Consider the following 9,704-nt stretch of genomic DNA (forward strand, 5'->3'; position numbering starts at 1 on the left):
TCTTCCTTCCCTTGTGCTATTACATGCTGATGCTATTATTGAAGATTTTCTTTCCTCTCTTTCAAAGGAGGATAATGGTTCTTCTATAAAGCAAGTGGATGATTTTGTTGAGATATCCTCACATATTTTGGAGCTTCCTACTTTGGTGGCTTCTCTCCTGGCAATTGCTTCTCCTTCTTATGTTTCAAAGGAGGCATCTTCCACTATCTTGGAGCTTGTTCCTACTTCAAACCTAGCAAATTCAGCTATCACTGCTGATGATCAGTTTGTTCCAGTGGTTGTTTCATTACCTTCTTCTTCAGAGGAGGATTCTATTTTGGTCCTGATACTTGTTGTGTAGATGCAAAGGAGGTACCATATTTTTCGGAGCCATCAATGGTTCCATCTCCTAAGGGCTTCTCTCTCCAAATTGATCCTGGTGTTTCGTCTTCAATATCTTCTCGATCTTCTTGTGGCTTCTTCCTGGAGAACTTCTTGGTATTTAGATGTACCATATCTTCACGAGCTTTGTGTCTTTTATGAGGAGGTTGTTCCTTCAGACTCTTTGGAGGATTTTTTGTAGCGTGCCGGAGTTGGTCCACCCATCTGGTGCTAAAGAGGAGGTGTTGGAAATTATTTCATCCTGAGATGGACTTTCCCATGCATATTCATGCTTGTATCTGCTCCAATTAAAGCCATGCATTGGCATATCTTAGCAGAGATTTTTTAACATTTTTTCTACCATTTTTGGTATTTTTTAGGCATTTTATAGCATTTTTTACTATAGCCTTGATGTCGGCCTGCTACAACTAGGCGACTAGCATACTGAGGGACTATAAAAGGGCTAGCTCCCTTTTCCCTCATATCATCTCATTTTTCAACATTCAATTGAGGTTATTAGCAGATGCTACTACTTCTCATCATTGTACAGCACCTATGAGCTTCCCTCGTGCTCAAATTTCAGTAATAATAAACATCAATTTTTAGCATTTATAGGTCTTGTACCTGGGCCTACATCTATGTTTTATATTTGCTTCACTTTCTTTCAAGTTCTACACCCACTATTGGGCACTGATGACGTTAGTGGGGATGTCATAGTATCTAGTCCATACTATGCATGATGGAGTTGATAGTTATATAGTCTTGTGGGTTGACTGCCATGAGTATATAACATGCACGTTTGTAAAAGGTGAATTTGGGCATGTTCCTAGATTCATCTAGGTATATATAGTCTATATATAGTGCCCAAGGTAGGAATGGATGTTGATTTGACCACATCACAACCAACTTACGACCCACAACTTGGTCCAAAATGACCAACTGGCCATATCATCTTATTGCAACCATGTTAAGACATAATGTAGTTAGCTACGAACATTGTGCACCTCCCACCACTATTTGAGAACATTTGGACCCTCAAACGAGTCTTGTAATTCCAGAACACTATGTTCTCAGTTTGCACTTAATCATACTAATACATTCACTTAGCTCGCATTTGGTCATGCGGCCACCGTCGAATGTCTAAATTGGGAACTGTCGGGTGCCCAAGTGCTCAAAAGAGCTGCTCCTCATATAAGGGACCTTATAAAATAGAGCATATCCATCACCCATAAGGTGGAGAATTGAGCAAATGATTTCCAACAACCCCCCCTCTTAATGTCCACCTGCAGTAGTAGGTAATCTACCTCTTCATTCCAACACCGAATTGATGAAGATGGCACTCCTCTTTAAAGAGCCTTTATGAAAATATCTACATAATTCTCTATTGTTTCTTTGTCATTAGGTAGTAGACAAGCTTCACCTCTCCATCCATGATGAGTAGCTCATGCACAAAATTATATTGTGTATTGTATCTCGATGTGCTTCATACGAGCATGAAAAATCAGGTAAGACAATATTAGATAATTTGGAAAAAATCTCATACTTTGGGAATTACCTTTTCAACATAGTTTTGGCCATATCTTGAGCATATTAACTCCAAATTTGTCGGACATTATAGATTTAGATCCTACTCTTTAAGATCTTTCTAATGATATGCCACATGATGGGGTTTTGACAAAAGCTTGGATAGGTTCACCATGATCCCATTTTTCAAATGGGAATGGGATTTTTCCCAAATTATCTAATATGGTGTTGGGTTCTTGGCAAGTGCCATGAAAAATCGGGTTCTTGGCAAGTGCCATGCAACTCTAACTGCTACACATCAACATTGTCACTCCCTTTTAAAGCAATGCCCATGTCTCCTAAAATCTTTCTCAACTAGACTGCTTTACATGAAGCAAAGCATGTTGCGCATCTATAAGAAATTATCATTGTAGGAGGTTTCTTTTCTTGTTGGTCCAGGATGTAATTCCAAACCCAATAAGAAAATAGTAACCAAAATATATTTTTTACTCTACCACAATCTCCTGCCTAATCTAAAATCACAAAATCAAGTCAAGGTATTGCCCAATGTGTAAGAGATTCCATATTTAGTGATACCTTTGATGTAATACTACCCACATCCCTACCTTCCCAGTACTTCTCTCAAGGCTAATTTAAGAACATGCTAAGGACACCAACTACAGATGTCATGCCATGTATTGCATAGAAAGATCAAACTCTCCTCCAACCTTCTATACTCAACCTCTTGTAGTCCTTCATATCCACAACTATAGAAACATCTTCCATAGAATTAAGCTTTGCATCAACATCCAATGCCTTCAAAATTTCTCCTGCAAACTTTTGCAGGAGAAAAGATTCCATCTAATTCTTGTTACACCTCAATCCCAAAACAAAAATGCATAAGCTCAAGATCTGACATTTTAAACTCTGAACTCAACATGTCCTATGTTTAGATCTTCTCTTCATGATTTTTTGTCATAATAAGATCGTACACATATAGGACAATGATGAGGTATCTTCCTTACTCTAAGAAAATATACAAATTTGTATTTGATGGGCTTTTAAAAAGATTAATACTTACAAATAAAGCATCTATTTACTATTACCATGGTCGAGGGGCCAAAATGTTTCAACCCATACAATGTCTACACTCCTTATTGTCTGAATTGGATATCTCAAACCAAGTTAGTTGTATCACATAAGTCTCATCCTTGAGATGACCGTTTAGAAATGTCGGCTTCACATACATTTGTAATATCCCATAAGTGGCCAAGGGTAGTATTGTATGAATAGTGTGTATGAGTAGTGGATAATCTTGGCTATGGGGGGTGAACGTCTCCTAAAAGTTGAACCCTTCAACCAAGAAAAACCCTTCACCCATGAGCTTTTCCTTATACTTATCCAATGTACCATTAGAATTTTACTTGGCCTTCTAAACTTGCTGCTTGGTGCCAGTAACCTTCCATTTTGGAGGACTTTCCATAAGATCCCAAGTGTTGTTTCTCATGATTAAGTCATAGTTTGATTGTATGGCCCCCCTCTAGTTTGCATATGCTAATCTTTTCTCTAAGATGTTTGCTCTTGTACTTTTATTATCTTAGACTTCAAGGCCATATTGACAATGTGAGCTGAGACCCTCTTTGTCACCTCTATTCTCTTAGATTTGCTAATATCTATTGACTCTTGTTGTGAGATCCCTCTGCCCCCTCTGCACACCAGACTCCCGGTAGTAGCTGACAGAGCAGAAGCAGCCTCCTCATGCGCGGGGTAGGGTTTCTCACTCGGGGCCTCACCCTCGAATGTCCGAGCACGAGACTAGGCTGGTGGTCACTCCGAAAACCGAAACCGAGAAAATTTCCCATGCCCGAAAAGCGGGGACGATTCCACCATTTTTATTTTATTTAACGAATTTTTCTAAACAAGGTCAAGGTACTAAACTAACCTTCATCTGATAAAACCAGATAGAATGGAAACTATCACTGATATAATTTGATCATTTTAGTAAATTCAACGCTTTTTTCCTGATCAAGATCAGGCACAGCCGCCGTTGATCCACTCATTTGAGAAATTTATCAGGGAATTGACTAGCTACTCGAATCCTAGCGTAATCCTAAGATTTTTCAGTTTGATTATTAAAACTCCACTGATTCCAGCCTAACCCCATCCGGCCCATGGGCTAGCCACCACCCTACCACTGGAATCGGTGGAACCAAAGAAGTACTCACCACCCATAATTGAAATACCTTTCTTAACTTTAGCTTTAGAAAATAGATATGCACACACTCCTCTTTATTAAAACTTTTATTAAAAAAAACAATCCATTGGCATTCAATTTACGGGTTATACATGTCATACTTCAAAATTTCCATTAAGTCTTTGTTTCTCACAAAACAGTATCACTCCGGACTCTCCGTTGAGACCAGCGAGTCAACACCAAGATCTAGTGTGATAAATTACAATAAACATAGGTCCATCATATAATATCTTCCTCGACATACGCATGGATGTCCTCGGCACCGCGAGCCCATGCATCTCCTGGTCAGAACCCTCCAGGATCCTCCTTAGGTGTCCTGGCACTCCACTCAGGGACCACTTCGTCGGTCCTCGTCCATCATACTGGAAGCTCACCATTTTAACCATACCGAGGTTGGTCAAGACCTGGGCAGGCTTTGCCGCGTGAGCTGTCCCTTGAACACTCCCCGCCAGCTGTTGCAACCGAACTTCCCTTAGATAAACATATATACCAAATGCTCCCTCCAACATTCTGACGTAAGATAGTCTTTTAAGAAAACAAGGTTTCTATGCAAGTTTTCAGTTTTGATTTTCTTTTTGAATACAATGAGTATATCTTAATTTCGTATCCAAGATTTCTAGATCACAGGACTGGATTCTCAAGCAGAATTCCTCGAATTTTGAATTCTTAACCTTAGATCAAAATCAAAGGTGTCAACTTAGTTTCGGATTCGGTGGGTGATTTGAGTATAAATTCAGGAACTAGTTGCATCATCATTTCTTGAAACTAACGAAGGAATTACATCTTGGTCAAAGTCTGATTCAGGTTTTTGAGTCTGGAACGGTTCTTCTTGAACTATCTTTCTCAAATGGTAATATTTCAATTACTACTTTACTAAATTTAAAACTAATCATTTACCAATATTCATGGGAATTAGTCATAGGATTAAGAGAATTCTTATCTTAACATAAAAATATTCTTTCATGCATACGTTTATGCATAAAATCAATAATGATAAAAGTAACACTTTAATAATAATAAAATATTCTTTTATGCACAAAAATCTATTTTGATGAAAGTAACACTTTCATAAAAAAATTATTCCTTTATGCATAAAAATCTATTTTGATGAAAGTAACACTTTCATAATAAAAAAATTTATTCCTTTATGCATAAAAATCTATTTTGATGAAAGTAACACTTTCATAATAAAGAAAATTATTCCTTTATGCATAAAAATCTATTTTGATGAAAGTAACACTTTCATAATAAAAGAATTATTCCTTTATGCATAAAAATCTATTTTGATGGAAGTAACACTTTGATTAAAAAAAATTTATTCCTTTATGCATAAAAATCTATTTTGATGAAAGTAACACTTTCATAATAAAAGAAAATTATTCTTCTATGCATAAAAATCTATTTTGATGAAAGTAACACTTTCATAATAAAAGAAAATTATTCTTTTATGCATAAAGATCTATTTTGATGAAAGTAACACTTTCATAATAAAAGAAAATTATTCTTTTATGCATAAAAATCTATTTCGATGAAAGTAACACTTTCATAAGAAAAATTATTCCTTTATGCATAAAAATCTATTTTGATGAAAGTAACACTTTCATAATAAAAGAAAAATTATTCTTTTATGCATAAAAATCTTTTTTGATGAAAGTAACACTTTCATAATAAAAGAAAATTATTTTTTTATGCATAAAAATTTATTTTGATGAAAGTAACACTTTCATAATAAAAGAAAATTATTCCTTTATGCATAAAAATCTATTTTGATGAAAGTAACACTTTCATAATAAAAGAAAATTATTTTTTTATGCATAAAAATCTATTTTGATGAAAGTAACACTATCATAATAAAAGAAAATTATTCCTTTAGGCATAAAAATCTATTTTGATGAAAGTAACACTTTCATAATAAAAGAAAATTATTCCTTTATGCATAAAAATCTATTGTGATGAAAGTAACACTTTCATAATAAAACAAAATTATTCCTTTATGCATAAAAATCTATTGTGATGAAAGTAACACTTTCATAATAAAAGAAAATTATTCCTTTATGCATAACAATAATCAATAAGCAATTTCTATACATGAAAATGACGCTCTTAGAGTATAGAATTGATAGGAATTACTCTTTTAGCATAATAAAAGATAATTCTTATTTCTAAAAAAATTTACCATAACCTCCTTTGTATGGCTGACCATTTTTTAAATTTTCCTACTTGATTTTGTTATAAAAATTGATTCTAATTGATTCTAATTGATTTAAAGTAATCTATACTACTCAAAATTCACTTATACAAGAGAAAACAGTATAAAAAGTTCAATTCCATCCATTATCACTTAGCTAGGATAAAGAAGGGTTGATTTACTAGAGAAGAGAGAGGGGAAAGCCTTTCGATGAAGGGATAGCTTCCATTTATTACTTCAAATAGTCATAAACATTAGAAAAACATAAAATTAATAAAGAAAATTACAAGAACCTCTACTTACATAGTTTCTTGGAGCTCTCCTTTGGCTTGAAGGTTTGAGGGTTCAACTCTTGTTTGTAACAAGAGTGACCACCTATCTTTGGAAGAGGAAAATGTCAAAAACTAGTGAATTATTAATGAATTCACAGTTCTTGGCTTGGGAAGAGTAGAGTAACAGTGCATAAACACTATTGAGTTTCAACAAAGGAGAAGGCTTCTATTTATAGGAAAAAGTGAGCTCCTAACCAAACAAACTGATTCTAGAATTTTCCAATTGAGTTTGGTCAATTTTTGACCATTTTTAGGTCAGTTGAGCTAACTTTTTGGAACTAGACTTGAATTAGGAGAGAGGAGAGATGAAATATCTCAATTTTTGAAGATTTAAAACTCAATTGCACATGTGAAGTAGGCACCTCATTCACGAGGGGGAAATCCCCATGCAGTGGTGTCAAAAATACATCATTACTTCTAAATATCTCCCCTTTTTAACTATTAGTCTTGCCCTTAGTCAACTCTTCATCTTATGTGAGTATTTACTCATTTTTGGGAGATTTTTCTTTTATTTCTTCATTTATCTCCTCCTTACATTTGGATGAATCTTATTGGTCTATAGGAACCTTAATTTAAATTTTTGAAAAAATCTTCACCCCTAGGATAATACCTCTTGAACATATTATACTTAATTTCTAATGCACCTTCTGAAAATCTTTTTGAACTTCTGTTTCAGGGGAACTTATTTTAATAAGATGAGATATTTTTTTATCCAAAAATATTCAAAATCTAAATATTCTCTCTCTAGAATATTTTCTCTCTCTAGGCTAAAACAGTTAGAAACAAGATCTTTTATATTTCTGAAGAGGAATTTGATTACACGGGAAGATGCTGGACATCGTGAGAGGCTGGGAAGGAATCTTACATTCTCTCCCACTTAAAAAAACGCGAGATGTCCTCATCTCGCAAACTGGGGGTAATCCCGCAAAATAGATCGGCTTCAGTCTCCCAGGTGGCATCTTCAAAAGGATAGAACTTCCATTTTACTAATAATTCTCTAAGAATTCTGTTCTTGAGAATCTTTTCTCGAACATCAAGAATTTCTTCAGGTTGGAGTTCCATCTGCCCTTGGGTTGAAGAGGTTAGGATTTCATCATCAAGCATATGATTTGGGTTTGGCACATATTTCTTTAGAAGGCTTAGATGAAATACATTATGAACTTTGAGATGAGGAGGCAGAAGAAGCTCGCAGGCTAAGTCACCTACTTTCTTTGTAATCAGATATGGCCCACAATATCTGGGGGATAACTTCTTGTACTCTCCAAGAGATAAGGAACTTCTTTTGAGCCGTACTCGAATGAAGACCATATCTGCTTCTTTGAATTCTCTATCTGTCCTCTTCTTATCTGCATATTGCTTCTGTCTATCCTGGGCAGTTTTTATATCTTTACGAATTGCCTGCATCTGCTGCTCCATGTCATCAAGCATCTGTCTAGACATCTCGATCCTAATCAATGGGTCGGACCAAGTTAATGGAGTTAAGCAATCTTGTCCATACAAAGCTTTGAAAGGGCTCATCCCAATACTTCTGTGATAAGAAGCATTGTAGGCGAACTCGACTAGGTGCAGATAGTTTAGCCACTTCTTGGGTTCCCTGCCACAGCGTGACCGAAGTATATCTTCGATTACTTGGTTTACCCTTTCTGTTTGACCATCGGTCTCAGGGTGGTAAGCTGTGCTGAGATCCAAGAAAGTTCCCACTGCTTCGAAAAATGCAGTCCAGAACCTTGAAGTAAACTTGGATCTCCATCACTTACTATTCTCCTAGGTAGGCCATGCAATCTGAAGATTTCTTTGAGGAACACTCTGGCCACATCCACTGCAATGTAGGTTTCTTTTACTGGAATCAGATGGGCAACTTTGGTTAGTCTTTCGACTACCACGAAGATGGAGTTGTAACCTGATTGCACTGAAGGTAATCTAGTAATGAAGTCCATATTGATACATTCCCACTTCATCTGGGGGATGTCTAATGGATGTAACTTCCCAGGCATTTTTACTCTCTCAGCTTTGACTTTCTGGCATGTCAGACATTGACATACATGATTTAGCACATCCTTTTTCAAACCAGGCCAAAAGAAGCTTTTCTTTACGGACATGTAGGTCTTGATGAAACCTGGATGTCCTGCAATAAGGCTGTCATGGGCTTCATTCAGAATTTGCCCTTTGGTTCCTTCATCATTGGGGATGCATAGCCTGCGATTATAATACATAATGCCATCATCCAGGCTGTATCCTTGAACTCTGTTCAACTCCTGTGGAGTTTTGCTTTCCTGCATAAGTAGGGTAGCAATAGGGCCAAAGAATCTATCCTGCATGATCTTCTCACTTGCTTGAATAATCAAAGGATTTGATATTATAGTAATTGCAAGCAAGGAGGTTTTTCTGTTGAGGGCATCTGCTACCACATTTTCTTTGCCTGGGCGGTACTTGATTTCAAAATCAAATTCCTGCAGGGTCTGCATCCACCTTCTTTGGCGCATGTTGAGATCCTTCTGAGTCATCAAAGTGAATCTTTGACCCACTAGGTAATGTCTCCACAATTTTAGAGCATATACTACTGAAAGTAGTTCCAAGTCATGGACATCATAATTCCTTTCATGCGTTCTGAGTTTTCGGGATTCATAGGCCACTGCATGACCTTCCTGCATGAGTGCACCTCCCAGGGCAAAACCACTAGCATCAGTTACTACCTCAAAGGGTAGAGAGAAATTTGGCAACTTCAGGACCGGATTGGTTACTAAGGTAGTCTTTAGCTTATCAAAAGCATTCTGGCACCTGGCAGACCATTGAAACGGAATATTCTTCTGGAGAAGATTAGTCAGGGGGGAAGCTATGAGAGCATACTTTGGTATAAAAATTCTATACCAACCAGTCAATCCCAAGAATCCGCTGACTTCTTTCACTGTCTTTGGTTCAGGCCAGTCTATGACTGCTTGGACTTTTGCGGAATCTAGAGAAATTCCATCTTTTGATACCAGAAAGCCCAACTATTCAACATGGTCGGCAGAGAAAGTGCATTTGCTCTTTTTGGCAAAGAGTTGGTGCTTCCTTAGAATCTCAAGAA

The sequence above is a fragment of the Cibotium barometz genome, chromosome 13 (assembly GCF_041138505.1).
Source record: "Cibotium barometz isolate CiBa-2024 chromosome 13, ASM4113850v1, whole genome shotgun sequence".
Classification (NCBI taxonomy): domain Eukaryota; kingdom Viridiplantae; phylum Streptophyta; class Polypodiopsida; order Cyatheales; family Cibotiaceae; genus Cibotium; species Cibotium barometz.